This window comes from Mesoplodon bidens, assembly GCF_964165515.1.
Source record: "Mesoplodon bidens genome assembly, chromosome: 3".
Taxonomy (NCBI): domain Eukaryota; kingdom Metazoa; phylum Chordata; class Mammalia; order Artiodactyla; family Ziphiidae; genus Mesoplodon; species Mesoplodon bidens.
Window position 1 is genome coordinate 169,767,029 of NC_138178.1, and position 19,525 is coordinate 169,786,553.

The 19,525-nt window shown below is 44.8% G+C and overlaps 1 pseudogene across 1 annotated transcript; it reads right to left on the reverse strand.

The window, feature by feature from the left end:
• Positions 1 to 8,041: 8,041 nt before the first annotated feature.
• LOC308614121 (ras-related protein Rab-2A-like) lies at positions 8,042 to 13,198 on the reverse strand (annotated as a pseudogene). The gene is made up of 5 exons: positions 13,166 to 13,198; positions 11,743 to 11,804; positions 10,707 to 10,828; positions 10,037 to 10,662; positions 8,042 to 8,129 (listed from the first exon to the last, which is right to left on the reverse strand). The product of its transcript is annotated as a ras-related protein Rab-2A-like (transcript).
• Between the last annotated feature and the right edge of the window lie 6,327 nt (positions 13,199 to 19,525).

Genomic DNA, 19,525 nt, shown 5'->3' on the forward strand with positions numbered 1-19,525 from the left:
CCATATTATGCTTTGGAAATATTCATAAGAAGTTTTAATACCCAGGCCGGCCGTCTCCCTAATAGCTTGTACGCCCCCTACTCCTGTGCCTTTTTAGTTCTATTTACTTCCGAAGGCATTTAGTTACTTTCTCTTCTCTTCCTGTTCACCACTCCTTAATGAGGGCCTGTGTATCTTCGTTCTTCTAATCTGTTGTCTAAATTTACATGACATTTTCCGGATGAGGGGCGAAGGATGGCAAAGGCTGCGGAACAGCCATTTTTCTTAAAGCTTTGTGTCCACTAGGATCTTGTTCGTTTCCTGCTTTGTATTTGTGCCGGAAATCTGACCCCTGGATTCATCTGGGCATTGCTACATTTTGTTAAAACTAAACAAACCAGTTGTGGCAGTAACCTTGGGAGACTGGAATATATTTCCGGAACAGTTGCCGTTTTTCCCCCTCATTCTAATTTACAACGCTCTGCTGTTGGTTTGATCTCTTCCCAGGTTTCTGAGGACTGCTGGAGAAGGTCATAGCTTTTTTCTGATTTGATACATTCATCATGTCTGATCCCACGCTGCCCACTCAGCAGTCTTGCTGATTTATTATCTTACTCATAGTGAAGATTTCCAAGTTACTCTTTTTCTAATTCCTCACGGGAATGTAAGCTCCATAAGGGCAGAGACTTGGTCTTGTGTCCTTGTATCCTGAGCACCTATGAGAACCTGACACACAGAAGACACTTCAGAAATACTGGAATGAGAAAACTACTGTCCAGAACAGTCTTACATTGGGAAGTGGCAGAAGCACATTCTCCCATCAGCTGTTGGGTCACCCAGAGTGGGGAGGGGAGCAACACAGGGAGTCACCGAACTCAACCCTAAATTCACCTTTACTAACATTGGTAAATTGGATTTCAGGAAATTAAGAACTTCTCTTCATCATAGGCCTTCCCTGGTGGCGCAGTGGTTGGGAATCTGCCTGCCGATGCAGGGGACGCGGGTTCGTGCCCTGGTCCAGGAACATCCCACATGCCGCGGAGTGGCTGGGCCCGTGAGCCATGGCCGCTGAGCCTGCGCGTCTGGAGCCTGTGCTCCGCAATGGGAGAGGCCACAACAGTGAGAGGCCCACGTACCGCAAAAAAAACAAAACAAAAAAAAAGAGAATAAAAACCCAGAGTGTTATATTTGCAAGGTCTAGAACTGACAAACTGCTCGCATCCAGAATACATGAAGAATTCTAACAAAATTAATAGAAGCATGGGCAAAAGACTTGAACAGACACTTCACAGAAGAGGATATCCAGATGGCAGATAAACATATAAAAAGGTTCTGAACCTCCTCACGCATCAGGGAAATGTCACTTAGACCACAGTGAAATCCTACCCACCAAAATGGCTAAAATGGAAGATACATCCCAATCCTCCAGGGTAGTTTCTTCACTACCCTGATGTCATAAACATACTTAGTTATATTTGATTCCGAAATATTAAAGTTTGTTTATTTTTTTAACATTTAGGTTTCAGTATTCCTGGAAGCCATTTTGGGGGGTTACGTAAAGTAAAAGTTCAATTTTTTCCACACAAAATTTCCTAATTCCATTAAGCAAATAGTGCATTTGTTACCTAGTGCCCTATGACATACTTCTTCCATATGCCAAGTTATCATAGGATCATAGGTGTGGACATATATCTGAGCTATCATGTTCCATTTTCCTATTTATCTATTGCTGCATCAATACCATATTTTTATTTACATTTGTGATAACTTTTGATATCAAAATTACCTTTCCTTTATACCTGATTTATACCTTCCTATTGCCTTCTGGAAAAAAAAATTCTTTAGCAGCCAAGGCCCATCACAATCTGGCCTTTAACCTCCACTACCCTCCCCTCCCCTACCCCACACCCGATGTTCTTTGTTCCAACCATAGCAATATCTACTTAAGTGGTCAAAATGTATCATGCAGGCAAAGACATGGAATGGGAAGTAAGGAATGGGCACTGAATATGTAAGGCTTATTGTTCTATGAATAAGGAATGATTTTTAAAGAAACATGCTCCTCAAAATCCAGTATTAAACATAACATAACAACATAATTTGGGGCAGGAGGTTAGGAACCCTATAAGTGCATCAAGGCTGAAGTTCTTATCTTGGTTGAAAGGAAGTGGTGGAGAGAAGACATAGGTATTAATAATCTTTAGCAGAGATTAGGGAAAATGAAGCAAAGGTAAAAGATTTCATAAGTCAAGAGTAACTAAAAGAAAGCATAATAAACTAAACAAACAAACAAACAAACAAACAACCCCCACCAAATCCCAGGAATGCCAGGTTAGTTTAACATTCAAAAATGAATTAATGTAATTTAGCATATTCGCAGACTAAAAAAAAAAGAAAAAAACCATATGATCATCTCAGTAAATGCAGAGAAAGCATTTGACAAAATCTATCATCCATCCCTGATAAAAAGTCTCTGGAAACTAGGAATAAAAGGGAATTTGCCCCATCTGATAAAGGGTAATCTATGAAAATCTATAGCTAGCATACTTAATGGTAAAATAGTTAATGCTTTCTAAGTTTAGGAACAAGGCAAGAATGTCTCTTCCCACAAATTCTATTCAAAATTGTGCTGAAGTTTCTCGTCAGGGCAATAAATTAAGAAAAATACATAAAACAGCAGTCCCCAAACTTTTTGGCACCAGAGACCAGTTTCGTGGAAGACAATTTTTTCACGGACCAGGGTGGGGTGGGAGGGGAATGGGGGTAGTTCAGGCGATAATGCCAATGATGGGGAGCGGCAGATGAAGCTTCGCTTGCTCGCCCACCCTCACCTCCTGCTGTGTGGCCCAGTTCCTAACTGGGGGTTGGGCACCCCTGGTAAAAAAGACATCAGATTGGAAAGGGAGAAGGAAAACTGTTTTTATTCACAGTTGACATGATTGCCTACGTAGGAAATCTGGTGAAATCTATTTTTAAAAAAGCTACTAGAAGTAATAATTTTAGAAGATCAGTATATAAAAATCAATTGTATTTCTCAACATTACCAACAAACAATCAGAAATTTTAAAAATATAATTTAGAATAGCATACAAATATGAGATGCTTAGGGAGAAATCAGACAAAAGATGTGCAAGAGCTGTACACTGACTACTACAAAGCATAGCTGAGATAAATTAAAGAAGGCCTAAATAAATGGAGAGAAATAGAATATTTGTGGGTTGGAAGATTCACTATTGTTAAGATGGTAATTCCCCCTAAATTGATCTGTTGATTCAATGCAGGCCCAATCAAAATCCTAGAAGTCTTTTTTTAAATTGACAAGCAGTGGGGAAAGTATGGTCTTCTCAACCAGTGGTATGGGGGGAAGTGGATATATACATGAACCAAAATGAATCCTTATCTTATACAATGTGCAAACAATATTTCCAGATGGATTGCAGATTTAAATGAGATATGTTAAATAATAAAACTTTAAAAGGAAAACATAACAGAATATCTTTGTGACCCTGAAGTAGACAGGCTTCTTAAGTAGAACATAAAATCACTAATCATAAAGAAAAAATAAATAAATTTGGGCTATATTAAAATTTAGGAAGCCTACTCACATAGTACACTATAAAAGAATAAAAAGTCAACTCGCCGGGCTTCCCTGGTGGTGCAGTGGTTGAGAGTCCGCCTGCCGATACAGGGGATGCGGGTTCGTGCCCCAGTCTGGGAGGATCCCGCATGCTGCGGAGCGGCTGGGCCCATGAGCCATGGCCACTGAGCCTGCGCGTCTGGAGCCTGTGCTTCACATCGGGAGAGGCCACAACACTGAGAGGCCCGAGTACCGCAAAAAAAAAAAAAAAAAGTCAACTCACCAAGTGGGAGAAAATATTTTCAGTACATGTATCTGACACAGGACTCTTATACAACATATGTAAAGAACTTCTACAAATCAATATAAAAAAAGGCAATCCAGTAGATAAATTGGCAAAATATTTGAACAGGGACTTCACTAAAGAGGTTATCCAAATGGCCAATAGACATATGAAAATAAGCTCAAGCTCATTAGGCATCAGGTTTAATGCAAGTTAAACCCAGTATTAGAGAGCACTGTGTACTAACCAGAATTGATAAAAGGAAAAAGAAAATACCAACTTCTGGTAAGCTTGTGAACAACTGGATCTTTATGCCCTGTTGGTAGAAGTGTAAATTCATGCAATTTGGAAAATCATCTGACAATTTCTACTAGTGCTGAAAACACACGTACCTGATGACCCAACAATTCCATTCCCAGGTACACACCCCACAGAAATGTGAACCTATGTCCACCAGACGTTGTGGACTAGAATGTTCATTGCAAAACTGTTCAGACTGGAAACCACTCAAAAGCCCATCAATGGTCAAATGGTATTCATTCCATCATGGTATTTCCATACAATGGAATACAACTTGGCAATGAGAATGAACAAATTACAGCTATGCACAACAAAATGGATGAATCCCACAAACAGAAGGGTGAGGAAAGTCAAACAGCCATGGGTGAACTCGCAGACATTGTGTGGGCAAAAGAAGCCAGGCTCAAAGGGGTATGTACTGCATGACATTTACATTTGCATTTGTGGAAAGCACCAAGAGAAGCAAAGCTAATCTGTAGTGTCATAAGTCGGGAGAGTGGTTATTCTGGGCTGGGGAGATAGTGGCTGGAAGGGGATACAGGGAAGCTCCTAGGGGTCTGGCCGTATTCTCCTTTATGGGCTGGGGCCTGTGGCACAGCTGGATTCAGTCTGTGATCATGTAACATGCTATATACTCACCATATGTACAATTTGCTGGAGCTGTACTCTATTCAGTTAGAAGGTTTCTACTGTGAAAATGAAATGACCATCAAGTGTTAAATAATAAAGGAAGACAAGGTATATGGAATTCTGATAATTAAAAGCCAAAGGAGCAGCCCAGGCTTAGGTGCTATTGGAACTTGGAGGTAAGAGTGGCTGGCGTGGCCTGGAGCGCTGCCAGTCATCTTCGTGGGGGAGGGGTACTGGAATGGCCTCAAAAGATAGGCAGCCTCTGGATGAAAGGGAATAGGTCCTTTGGCTCCAGATAAAACAATAACCTTTGAAAAGTGGGCCAATGATTATAGCCTATTCTTTCCAGCCAGAGAAGTCTTTCTGACCAGCCCTTTAAAGGAAAAGATTAAAAGGGACTTTCAGCATATAATGGGGATGGAGACATAACTGCACGATCTTAGTCAAGTTACTTTGCTTCTCTGAGACTCAGTTTCTTCATCTGTAAAATGGAGAGAAGAAGTGTCCCTTCAGAAGATTAGGGGAGTTACATATGACGGTTGACATAAAAATGTTAGTTAAAAGAAAATAAAAGATGGGCCCTAGATGGCCTCCCTTGGTCCCTAAATAAACAGTGCATTATAGTTTCGGTTTAAGCATAAAGCTTTTTCTGGACCTCCTCCCCTCCAAGCACCTGTGGGTAACAATGATAGACATATAAATAGCAGACTTCAGACTCCCTGCCCCCCAGATTGGAGCTGCTGTTCATCAGCACAGAGGCTGAGGGCATTGGTGCTGGGATGATTCACAGAGAGGGCTGGAATGGGTCTGGCTCCTGACGCAGTTTATTAATTTAATTCCCTTTGGCTGCTCCATTCCCCGCCTGGAGATGAAGCAGTGCTTTTATTTGAGGACACGAAGCCTGCTCGTGGGTTCTTGAGTCCCCTGACGCCAAATGTGCATATGATTCTTAGGTTCTGACACTGCTCCCTCCCACTGAAATCTGGGAGGTGAATGTTATGAGTTGCAGGGCTCCCAGGAAACAAGAAGTGGAGGGCGAACTCAAAACATCTATCGCAGGGCTTCCCTGGTGGCGCGGTGGTTGAGAGTCCGCCTGCCGATGCAGGGGACACGGGTTCGTGCCCCGGTCCGGGAAGATCCCACGTGCCGCGGAGCGGCTGGGCCCGTGAGCCATGGCTGCTGGGCCTGCGTGTCCGGAGCCTGTGCTCCGCAATGGGAGAGGCCACAACAGTGAGAGGCCCGCGTACTGCAAAAAAAAAAAAGAAATGCTTCTCAGGACTATGCTCCTGGGGGAAGGCAGTGGGAGGCATCGGCTCCTATCCCATTGGTCAAGACCTGCCCGTCGGTGTTAACTTCCCACACTTCCGGTTGGGCAAGGATGAGTGCCTAGGATTGTGACACCCATGAGAGAAGCCCTGGGACAGGGCATAAGAGACACATGGCCAAAAGCTGAGACCAAGCAACCCCTGCACAAAGCTGATCAAAGCTCAGCAGAAATGGCTCGGGCAGCAGTGGCTGGAAAAGAAGTGAGGCGGTGGGGGGTGGGGTGGGTGAGAGGCTTGTACTCCGTTAGAGAGAGAGGTATGCATGAGGCATCCCATACCCACTGCAAAGGAGAATATACTAAAATAGAAAGGTCATGCCCCTGTGCTTGAGGAGCCCACAATCGCATAGGAATGACACAAAAAGAGACAAATTACACACAAGGTGTTAAGTGTGCCCTTATTGCTAATCTCTGTCAATGTCTATTTGCTTTGTGGCAGGTACTGATGTGAGTTAAGTGCTTTACCATGGATTTGTTCATTTAATTCTCACCGCAATTCTGCAGGGAGGTACTATTATTATCCCCATTTCACAGAGAAGTGATGCATTGTCTGAAGGCATAATCTAGTAAATGGCAGAGCCAAGATGCAAATCTTTTAAGCCCTTTGGAGTTATCAAAGGAAGGAGAGGCTGAGTTTGGTGGGTGGGAGGGGGCCGATCAGCCGCGAGTTGATTGGAAGAATACCTCTTGATGTTTGTGCAAAGGTGTTTGCATCTGTGATTTAATCAACGCTAATAATACAAGGCAGGCATCATTATTATCTTACATTTACTGAAGAGGAAAGAGAAGCCCAGAAAGAGGGGAAGCATCTTTCTCCTGGCCACCCAGAGCATCAGCGGTGAGGTCACTGCAGGATGTCGGCCAGATGACACAAGTGTAGCCCCCTTCCCCACTTCCGCCCTCTAAGTGGGCAGCCTGCTCCGGGAGAGGGATGACCAGCAGGGCCTAGGCCCACTGGCATTCCAGTGCTGTCCCCAAGTGAGTCAGGAACCACTAAACAGACTCAGTTTTACCTCTGGTAATTTCCTCCCTCCATAAAGATTTATTTGGGGCTACAGAAAAGAATGGATTCCTCAAAGCTGAAAGCAAAAGCCACTTGATTCCAGACACAGGGGGAAATATTTATCTTCCTTTAGATCACATCTCCTGGGTCTTTTTCCCTGAAAGCCAGTCTTGGGGCAGTGGGCCACCAAGCTTAGGGCAGCAGTCACACTCCAGATAGCAGAAGACATTTGTGTTCCCTTTGGTTTAAGTCAAAAAAGAGAGTTTTCGTGATGCATAGAGCCACCTGGACAGTCATTGTCCCCAGGGTAGGTGGGCTAGTCCTGGGGTGAAACCATGAAATGGACAAGCACAAGGTATATTATAAAGTAATCTCGTATATACACATTTATATATATTTATACTCATATATATATGTATGAATAGTATATATACAGTATCTATATAGTGCTCATAAGGGGCCAGCCTCCTTGTAATCCTCTCAACAGCCCTATGAAGCAGGTACAATTAATGTCCCCATTTTACAGAGGAAGAAATTGAGTCAAGCAGAGGTAAGTGATTATCCAAAGTCTCACAGGTAAGCAGGAGAACAGGGATTCAAGCCCAGGCAGTCTGGCCCCAGAGTTGTACTTTTAACTTCTAGCAAGTGTGACCTGTCTAGACGAATGAACATCGGACTGGACATTGGATTGGAGATGGACTGAATTGGACAGGTTGCCCAGATGCAGCTCATTGAGCAAGATTTCTGTTGTGCTCAACCCTCCTCCCCATCCCCTAAGTTATTCTGCAGGCAATATGACCCCAAGGGGTACTGGGACCCATTGCTTTGACGCTGTCTTTGCTGCTGGAGATGACCCATCTGGCTATCCTTCTTGTGACTCAGAGGTTATAATGTTTGCCCTGAGCCTTACTCAGCTCCTTGGCCCAGTTGTCTTCTAGTGTGACATCAGGGCTTCAGGCTGGGGCCAAGGTCCCCAGACACCAACACCTGCCTCTGGAGGAGCAAGCATGAATGACTCTGCTTGCAGTAGATCCTGGGGACAGAGGGTGGAACGATGCCTTAGGAAGAACCCAGGTGCTTTCACCTGGACCTTAGTGGGAGACGCTTAAGAGTGAAGACTTTGGGACACCAGTTGCTTCCCAGCTGATGACCTTGGGTGATCTGACCCCTCGTGGGGCCTCAGCTTTCCCATCTAAAACCTGAGATGATTCCTAAGGTTCTTCTTGTTTTATTTTTATTTTTTAATTTTTCTATATACATAGGATTTTACTTTGCACTGCTATAACAATTTCATTATAGTCCAAGGGAGAAAAAGAAAAAGAAGGATAAAACCACCACACTGAGCAAATGACTAAACCTTTTCTACTTTTAACAGGGTTTTCCATCTGGCAGGTTTATTGTCCTATCCCCTTCAAAACCGACAAGATGCTCACCATATTTTAAAGATTATAGGTTGCCAGTGAAAGAAAAATTTTACACAGTCACTGTACATCAAGGTTGAAAAACTGTCCTGCGTGAAAAATACACTTAGAAATCATGTGAATAAAAGAAAAAGAAAACATGATTGTGTTCAAGGAAAGATCAAAGTCCTCCTAATGTGCCATCTAAATGTGGACACTCACTCCTCCTGGAGTCTCTCAGGCGGGGCGATTTCTTTCTTCTGCCCACCTCACTCATTATACTGTGTTTTTACCCAACAGTATGCATTAAGGCAAATAAATCCTTTTCTGAGGAGGTCTTAAACTGTGGACAAATAGCAAAATTTTGGCATTAAAACAGGTTAACACATACATAGACTTTAGAATGTACATTAAGCATATTTCTCTTGGACTAGTGACAAGAAAAAGATGAACATGCTTGTTAACAATGTCAAAATGTTTAAAACTCAGTGTCCAAGCAATTCCTAACAACGATGCTTCTGTAGCTTTAAGCTCTAAACAGTATAGAATTTATGCAGATACATTAAAGAATCCAAGCTTGGCAAATTACACCCAAGCAGGTTATTAAACTATATATACAGAAAGTAAATGATACGTACAGAATTAAAAGAGTCCTTCTGTTTTCCTTATAGCCTTGGAAACTGACAAACTTTTGAGGACATTTCCATAATATTAAACATGAGGTAACCACAGGTGTGGGGAAACCTAACTACACAAACCGATTTAAAATATTCAAGATGACCCTGTAGTGTTCAATACGATTCAGTTCGTAGGTAAGGGCACAAGACAACATTTAACAAAAATAATCACGTCAATTGACCTAGAAATCCAATGCAAATAGTTATGAATACAATCTCCAAAATCTGTCTTTTTTTTTTTTTGCGGTACCTGGGCTTCTCACTGCTGTGGCCTCTCCCGTTGCGGAGCACAGGCTCCGCGGCCGTGGCTCACGGGCCCAGCCGCTCCGCGGCACGTGGGATCTTCCCGGACCGGGGCACGAACCCGTGTCCCCTGCATCGGCAGGCAGACTCTCAACCACTGCGCCACCAGGGAAGCCCCAAAATCTGTCTTTTTAAGTGAACGTTAACCATTTATTCAAAGTTACACAAGAATTTGAAGGATTAAAGTCTTCTTCTGTGACATAAAGCCATTTTGAAGAGTTTCCTGTCTCAGCTGAGCAGGAGGGTGAAAGGATAGGTGAGTAGCCCCTTCTGGGCAGCGAGACGGTAGAAACAGACTCAACAGCGGCCTCCCCCACCTGCTGTCCTCCCTGACCGCCTGCGTGCGTGGCGTTAGTAGCAGCATGCTGAGGGCCAGTTTTAATGCCATTTGCCTCGTTATTATTATTCTTTTTTTTTTTTACATCTTTATCGGAGTATAATTGCTTTACAATGGTGTGTTAGTTTCTGCTGTATAACAAAGTGAATCAGTTATACATAGACATATGTCCCCATATCCCTTCCCTCTTGCGTCTCCCTCCCTCCCACCCTCCCTATCCCACCTCTCCAGGTGGTCATAAAGCACAGAGCTGATCTTGTTATTAATGTCAAAGACTCCTTCTTGGATTTTTTCATAAATTTCTTTTGCTGTATTAATAAATGCCTCTTCTACATTAGAAGCAGTCTTAGCAGAAGTTTCCATCAAGATAAGTCCATGTTCTCGTGCAAAAGCTTCACCTTCTTCTTTTTTTTACTTCTCTTCTCAATTCTAAATCACTTTTATTTCCAATCAGCATCATGACCATGTTGGAATTGGAATGCTGGCGGGCATATTCTAACCAGGTTGTCCAGTGGTTGAACGTGTCTCTCCTTGTAATATCATACACTCGTAAAGCCCCTGCTGCACCTTTGTCATACGACCTTGTGATGGAACGAAAGGACTCCTGACCTGCTGTATCCCAAGTCTAAAGTTTTATCTGTTTCCCATCAACAGTTTTCATTCGAGCACCGAACTCTACACCAATAGTAAGGTCATGCACTGGCTGAAACCTCTTGTCTGTGAACTGTAGCAATAAGCATGATTTACCAACGCCTGTGTCGCCGATGATAATGTACTTGAAGAGACAGGCATGCGCCACGGGCGCGGCCGCCCGGCGCCGGGGCACGGGGCTCCAGTTCCGCCGCGCCACTCACCAAGGCGCCACTCACCACGGCGCCGCTCGGCCTCAAAACGCCAGGCTCCGCCCGCCGCAGCCGCCGCCGCCGTCGTCAGCCTCCTGGAGTGAGGGGCCGAGAGGAAGCGGGAGAAATCGACACCGTCGGAGCCAAGGGAGACGGCGCCCAGCGGAGCCCAGCTGAACAATAACAGCGGACCCGGCGCCTCCGCCCCGCCTCCCTCTTCTGGTTTTAACAGCCCCCAAGTCTGACCATTGTCTTCCGCCCAGATCCTCCCATGGCTCCTGGATCCCTAGGGCTGTCTCTGGTGTGTTTTCAAAAGCAGGTCGCACAGCTGGGTGATTCTTCAATGCAACATGCATTGCTACAGGGAGGACGTAGGCTAATACCTTCTACTGCTCCAAACAAAATAGCCTTACAGTCTTTTATTATATATTTTTAAGAGGAGAATAAAAATGGAGAAGTACCCTGGTAGAATGTTGACTTTGCCTTCCTAGTTGAATCTAGGGGAGAATCCTTGCTGAAAAAAAAATGCCAACAAAATGTATCTTCTTATTTTTTAGGTTGAGAGTGAAATGGTGCATTTTCTAGGCAGTTATAGCTTCAGGACAAGTTTCCTATTTCCCCTGGTGGTAAGATGGCCACCCCGAAGCCCCTACCATGAAAAAAGTCTGTGGCAACCACTGTAGGGACACAAAGAGATAAAACAAATTAGTGCGGCAAGGCCTTCCAGGTATTGTGATAAAGGTCCTTATAAATCATAATGGGGACACAAAGGAGAATCAGCTCCTCTTGGGTGGACGGTTGGGCACACATCTGCTGTTAGTTAGGACAAGTAACCCTAGCTGCTGTGAAAATCATGCCCCAAACTTCAGTAGCTTAATGCAATACAAATTGACGTCTCACTCCAATGTTGGCATTCTTGCTTAGGGGTGGTCTTTCCCCCACCACACTATGGCTGTGCCATCCCCTGGGGTCTTGGAGTCTGCTGCTGGATCCTCTGTCTCTCGTTTGGAGATGGGAAAGGAGAGACACCAAGCCCGAGAGGTTCTCATGGGCTACGTTGTGAGGAGTCTCCTCACTTCCAGCTCACAGTCCAGAACTCAGAGATCCAGGTGCATCCAGCTGCAGAGGAAGATGAAAAATGGCGTCTAGCTGCATGCACAAGACGAAAGGAAGTAGGTTTGGAGCTGTCAGTCCCCACCACGAGCCTCCACACGAAATCCATCTTGTTCCCCTGCAGGTATGTGTTCCCATCTGAGTGTGCACTCTGGGGGTGGTGGTCGGCCGTGTGGGTTGCAGCACCACTTCACATTTAGAATTCCAGGCTGGAGCAGAAGGTTTTGGGCATAAAAGGCGCTCGGTACGTTTCTGTTGGCAGGTTGATGAGTGCATGAGTTGGATCTTATTAGAATTTAATATAATTTTGAACTAACACTGTGATTTGCAAAGGCGATGCTTCATTGTATCCGAGAAGAGTTCTAACTGGCAAAAGAAACTTCTTTGAATGTAAAGGACCTTTATGCCTTGCAAGCCTACCTGTCCTGACCATCAGATCAAGTCTTAACACCATCATTCATGGGATGGCAGCCTAGGGAGATGGTAGACGGAGTGAGCAGAGTATAAGTTAAACTAGCCTGTATGCTGTCGTGGCATGAGTCTAAAACCCTTATCTAGAATAGGGGGGCAAGTATCATCATTCTGTGCAAAAAAGATGACTTTGTCTTTGGTAATAACTCTCATTTGGACGCTGACAGTGGTAACCATGGTAGGTCAGGACCTCCCCCTCCAAGGGCCATTTGCCATTAGGTAAAGACAAGGAAAGGATAGTGGGAGTAACAGCAGCTGCCGTGAAGGAGACCTTGAAATATTATCTAGACCAAAGTTTCTTAACTTCAGCACTATTGACATTCCGGGCTGGACCACTCTTTGTGGTGGGGTCTTTCCTGTGCCCTGTAGGGTTTTCAGCTGCATCCCTGACCTCCATCCACTAGATGCCAGTGGCACCCTCACACACACATCCGAGTTGTGATGACTTAAAATGTCTCCAGACACGGCCAAATGCCCTTGGGGATCAGAATCACTGGAGTAGAGAACCCCTGATGTAGGGAATCCCTGATGAGACGTGTAGATGTGGGGCCACATTTCCTAGGTCTCGCTCCTGCTCTCTTTAAGGCACAGCACACGAATCCCCAGGCACTATTGTACCTGTTTAAGGAAAATGTGGCTGAGAACTCTACCTGAGCTGTCAGCATCCCCTACCTCCTGAGCAAAAGGTCGGGTTGGAGGGATGAGGGTGAGCCATCCAGGCTGCCTTGAAGGGTCCATTCCGGCAAGATTGTTCCATGCTGACATGTTTCACCAGGCAGCATCCACAGAGTCCATCCTGATGGAACCTAAATGGGCATCTCTCCGGTCAGGTTCAGGGGACTTGGTCAGTTCCAGCTGCTCATGGAGAGAACCCCCCAGAACCAGGAAGCACAAAAGCCACCACATTCCTCAATCACCGCAGCTACCAGAGGGGCATCACCCTTCTTCTCTGCACCCATTGCCCGAACTCAGAGAACAGGGAGCCTTGCTGAGTGTGACTCCTCTACCTTCAATAACAAAGCTTGTCGAGGGGTTTCTAGGTCATGACTCTTCACGTCTGGTGTCTTCCTTGTTTCAGCTCAACAATCTTGGAAGGTTCATAGAGTGAAGATCATTAGCTCCATTTTATAGATGAGTAGACTGAGATGAAGGGAGGTTGAGTGACTTTTCCAACAAGAACTCAAACCTCAAATCATTCAAATCTCAAATGGTGGTCCTTTGAGTCCAGGTCCAAGGGCTGTTTCTACACTTGCACAGCTGCCGTTTACAAAGTGAGGTGGAATTTGGGGCTGTTCAATCCCTGCAGTCATTTGCCCTGGTGAACTCTGGGGGACATGTATGTCTCTCTCCCTCCCTTAGGCAGGACGCCCTGGAGGTGGGAACACAATCTCTGGGATCTGACGGCCGTGTTCATGTTGTAGCTCCGCCGGGCCCATACCTTCTCACCTTGAGCAAATGGCTTAACTTGCCTGACCCTCAGTTTCCCCACCTGCAAAACGAGGATAATAATAGTCACTACCTCCCCTGCTTGTTGTGAAGATGCCACGCGGAGCCGTCAGCGCAGCGCCTGGCAGCTGTCCTGCCCACCCCCCGTGAGCTGTGATTGTCTCTTGACTGTTTTTCTGCCAGTTAACACAGCTGGCTCTGCTCTCCATAAAACGGGGGTGAACCCCTCATAGCAGAATGGGTATTGTTTTTTGTGTGTGTGAGGTACGCGGGCCTCTCACTGTCGTGGCCTCTCCCATTGCGGAGCACAGGCTCCGGACGCGCAGGCTCAGCGGCCATGGCTCACGGGCCCAGCCGCTCCGCGGCATGTGGGATCCTCCCGGACCGGGGTACGAACCCGTGTCACCTGAACCGGCAGGCGGACTCTCAACCACTGCGCCACCAGGGAAGCCCTGTTTTTGTTTTTGAGAAATGTAGTTAAAATCTGGAAAGAGTTCACTAAATTCCAGACAGAAGATAAGCCCTCTTTATGTGGCTTGTCCCCTGAGTCTATTGCATACACCATTCTTTAAAGTATTCTCTCTCTCTCTCTCTGAGCAATTAGCATTTATCAATTTAGCCATTTTTAATGAAACAGGTGATTAGGGCTCAGTAAGCTGGCAACATAAAGTAAGTAGAGGGCATGGAGGGTGGGAGTCCAGCTCAAAGGGAGGCCGGGGGGTTAACTGCATCTTTCAGAGGGTTTTGGCGGGGTTCAGGAGGAACAGGACACTGGGACACGTGGATGATCGAGGGCTGGAAGGGGGCTCCTATCAGCCTGGAATTGAACAGCAGGCATCGCACTCGTATTCACGTCTGAGCCTCACAACCACCTAATGGTGAGGAATGACTCTTCAGGAAGGTCTGAAAACTCCAGCCTGTCTCCAGTGAACTGATGGATTTATGGGCTTTTCAGTGCTGAGGTCCTTTTATTTGTTATCACAAATTTTGTGCCTTGTATATTATTATCTCCATTGACAGATGGGAAAATTGAGGCCCAGACTAGTTAAGTGTCTTAAACTGAAGCAGCTGTTTACTGCTTAAAGCAGCAGAGCTTTGTGGACACCAAGGCCTGCCCCTTACGCGGCACCAAGCTGTGTCTCAACCTCTATCAGAATAAGGTGGGACAGCCAGAAACGAGGTGGGTCTGGACCAAAGGAAAGACAATGGCATCTTTCTGGGGAGAGAGGTTGCTGATGCATTCAATGGAGAAACAGCTTCACAGCATTTAGCACTCAGCATTTTGCATTCCTCCCGTCGTGGGCAGTCCAAGGTTTGGGAGACAGAGATGAATTAGATTGATGGGAACCAGAGGGGCTGAGTGGAGGCAAAATGGAAAAGAAGCCAACGTTTGGAAGGAAGGAATGATCCTCAGGGCGTGGACAACTGAGTGAAACAGTGGGCATCCAGGATACATTTGGAGAAGGAGAAACAGAAGCTGAATATGTAGTCCAAGCACCTTCCTAATTAGAATAACCAGAGGGATTGCAGAGAAAATGAGAAGTGGGGAGTGAGAGTGACTTCTGTAACTCAGACCTAATGCTCATCAAAGACTTAACATTCAGTTCTCCAAACAGCCAGGAAAGGGAACCATTTGATCCCTATTTACTTTCTGTTTCTAGGCTCTGTTGTGTCCCCCTTCTCAGAGCCACAAGGAGAATTTCAGAAGGCATCACCTGTGTTAAGCCAGCAGGCCATGGCTTCTATGTGGCTCTTTGGATGCACTTAAATGGCCAATTTCCCTGTTTTTGTTAAGACTATTATTAAGAATGTTTTATGTGAAGGAGAAACTATTTTCTCTCTTAATCAAGTTTTCTACCTTGGTCTGTAAAATAGAAACTTTTTTTTCTTTTGGAAATGTTGGAAAGTGGCTTCTACCCTTTAGTCCACTCCTATCAATCGACTACTTCTGGAAGCAGGAAGAAGGACTCAATTGGCTGGAGGGATGGGTAAAGGGACTGTCCATGAGTGCCTTGGACCCTTCTGGGCTTTCTATTGGCCTCTGCAGACTCTAGAGGGTAGAGCTTCCCTCCCACTCCTCTCCTCCATGGGGTAAGCAGCCCTGGATGGGGCCCGGGCCAGTCCTGGTAACTCACTGGACGCTTTCCTGGCCCCTCTATGATTGGCAGGGTGTGAGTTGGTCCCAATTCTCCTCTAGTTACTTGACTCCCCCATTGTGTTAATTCCATGATCTGGGCTTCCTGAAGCAGGTGACAGTTACGCTGAGATGTGAAGAACTCTTAGAAATTAGTCATGCGAAGATAGATTGGAGGAACAGTCCAAACAGAGGGCACAGCAAGGAGGTGTCAACTGAAAAAAAAGGCACAGCCTAAAAGCTGAGAGTTATGTTTTATTTGGTGGACAAATCTGAGGACTTAAGCCCAGGACACAGCATCTCAGATAATTCTGAGGGACGGCTCCAAAGAGGCAAGGGGGGAGCCAGGATATATAGGGTTTTTTGCAACAAAAGACCAGGTAGTTGGAACATCAAAAGATTACTGTTGGGCTTCCCTGGTGGCACAGTGGTTAAGAGTCCGCCTGCCGATGCAGGGGACATGGGTTCGTGCCCCGGTCTGGGAAGATCCCACGTGCTGCGGAGAGGCTGGGCCAGTGAGCCATGGCCGCTGAGCCTGCGCGTCTGGAGCCTGTGCTCCGCAACGGGAGAGGCCACAAAGGAGAGAGGCCCGCGTACCGCAAAAAAAAAAAAAAAAAAAAAAAAAGATTACTGTTAATTAAGGAAAACCAGATATCTCAAGTTAATGAAATTAGCACTCTTCTATGTATGGGAAGATGCAAGAGTCTGGGCTTACTGAAATCATTCCTCTGACACGTGCAGTTCAGATATCTGGGGCCAGTATCCTGTGCTTTCTCACCCCGAGTTTCCTCAGGGTACACCCTCAGGGAGGGGCTGCAGGATAGGCATTGTTTCCATCCTGAGTTCCCTCAGGGCTCACCATCCAGGTGGCTGTAATGTGATGGCTTGATGGCTGCGACATCCTTTGTTCACTGGTATGGCAGGCGACATTCCTAGTTCATAGAGGTGAGAGACAGGATGACAAAGGTAGGGTGGTACGTGTGTGTGCTGTTCCCACAGCATAGGAGGTGAGGCAGGGTATGGTAGGAGTTAGGCTAGAGCAGTCACAGGAGGAACATCACAGGACCTTCCATGTCCAGCTCGGGAACTTTCTCTTTTTTTTTAAAGTTTTTATTGGACTACAGTTGTTTAACAATGTTGTGTTAGTTTCTGCTGTACAGCAAAGTGAATCTGTTATACGTATACATTTGTCCACTCTTTTTTAGATTCTTTTCCCATATAGGTTATTACAGAGTATTGAGTAGAGTTCCCTGTGCTATACAGTATGTCCTTACTCGTTATCTATTTTATATATAGTAGTGTGTATATGTCAATCCCAATCTCTCAATTTATCCCTCTCCACCTTTCCCCCCTGGTAACCGTAGTTCTGTTTTCTACATTTGTGACTCTTATTTCTATTTTGTAAATAGGTTCATTTGTACGATATTTTTTAGATTCCACATATAAGTGATATCATATGATATTTGTCTTTCTCTTTATGGAGAACAGTATGGGACCCTGTTTATTGTGTAGACTAACTGAGTTCTGAAACATGTTTCTTAGAAAACTGGCCTTGTGACATGGTCCTTGGGAAAAAGTCCCAAGGCCAAGTGTGCATAGGCAATGCTTTAGAGATTCCTAACAAACAGTAGCACATTAGGGAACTGAGAATCCTTCAATGAAGAAAACGGTTCCATTTATTGACTTGGTAATAATTTGTAACACTCTGAAAAGCCAGGATTTTAAAAATCTCTTTGGCAAACACTGTTTATGGGTAATCAAGGTCTTGGAAATGTTTTCCGAAGGAGAGTGATTCTGAAGGATTTATCTTTAACCGTATAGAGGATAGTTTTGAAGAAAACAAAGCTGTATAGAGGAGACTAGTGAGGAGAGGGTTATAGGAATTCGGGGAGAGACGTTAAGAATATATGAACCATTGGGAGATATTGAGGAGGGAAACGGGTTCAGAGATGTTTGGGAGGTAAAATAATCAAAACTGGGAGATCTATTGGATGTGAAGGGTAAGGGGAGGAAGAGTCAAGGATGACTTCAAGGTTTAACCAAGTAGATAGCCATACCACTGACTAAGAGAGAGAGAGAGGGCACTTTTGGACACGTTGAGTTTGAGGAGCCAGTGATGTGTCAAGGTGGAAGGATCTGGTATGCAGATATGTATGAGTCTGGCTCATTGGAAGAAGTTCTGGCTCATGGTACGATCTTTTTTTTTTTTTTTTTACACTTTTTAAAATTTATTTTTATTTTATTTTTATTTTTTTGCGGTACGTGGGCCTCTCACTGTTGTGGCTTCTCCTGTTGCGGAGCACAGGCTCCGGACGCGCAGACTCAGCGACCATGGCTCACGGGCCTAACTGCTCCGCGGCATGTGGGATCTTCCCAGACCAGGGCTTGAACCTGTGTCCCCTGCATCGGCAGGTGGACTCTCAACCACTGCGCCACCAGAGAAGCCCTAAATTTATTTTTTTATACAGCATTTTCTTATTAGTTATCCATTTTCTACATATTAGTGTATATATGTCAATCCCAATCTCCCAATTCATCATACCACCACCACCACCCCCCGGTCGCTTTCCCCCCTTGGTGTCCATACATTTGTTCTCTACATCTGTGTCTCAATTTCTGCCCTGCAAACCGTTTCATCTGTACCATTTTTCTAGGTTCCACATATATGCGTTAACATACGATATTTGTTTTTCTCCTTCTGACTTACTTCACTCTGTATGACAGTCTCTAGATCCATGCACGTCTATACAAATGACCCAATTTCATTCCTTTTCATGGCTGAGTAATATTCCATTGTATATATGTACCACATCTTCTTTATCCCTTCATCTGTCAATGGGCATTTAGGTTGCTTCCCTGACCTGGCTATTGTAAATACCGCTTCAATGAACACTGGGGTGCCTGTGTCATTTTGAATTATGGTTTTCTCTGGGTATATGCCCAGTAGTGGGATTGCTGGATCATATGGTAATTCTATTTTTAGTTTCTTAAGGAACCTCCATACTGTTCTCCATAGTGGCTCTATCAATTTACATTCCCACCAGCAGTGCCAGAGAGTTCCCTTTTCTCCACACCCTCTCCAGCATTTGTTGTTTATAGATTTTCTGATGATGCCCATTCTAACTGGTGTGAGGTGATATCTCATTGTAGTTTTGATTTCCATTTCTCTACTAATTAGTGATGTTGAGCAGCTTTTCATGTACTTCTTGGCCATCTGTATGTCTTCTTTGGAGAAATGTCTATTTAGGTCTTCTGCCCATTTTTGGATTGGGTTGTTTGTTTTTTTAATATTGAGCTGCATGGGCTGTTTATATATTTTGGAGATCAATCCTTTGTCCATTGATTCGTTTGCAAATATTTTCTCCCATTCTGAGGGTTGTCTTTTGATCTTGTTTATAGTTTCCTTTGCTTTGCAAAAGCTTTTAAGTTGCATTAGGTCCCATTTATTGATTTTTGTTTTTATTTCCATTACTCTAGGAGGTGGATCAAAAAAGATCTTGCTGTGATTTATGTCAGAGAGTTCTTCCTATGTTTTCCTCTAAGAGTTTTATAGTGTCCAGTCTTACATTTAGGCCTCTAATCCATTTTGAGTTTATTTTTTATATGGTGTCAGGGAGTGTTCTAATTTCATCCTTTTACATGTAGCTGTCCAGTTTTCCCAGCACCACTTATTGAGAGACTGTTTTTTCTCTGTTGTATATCATTG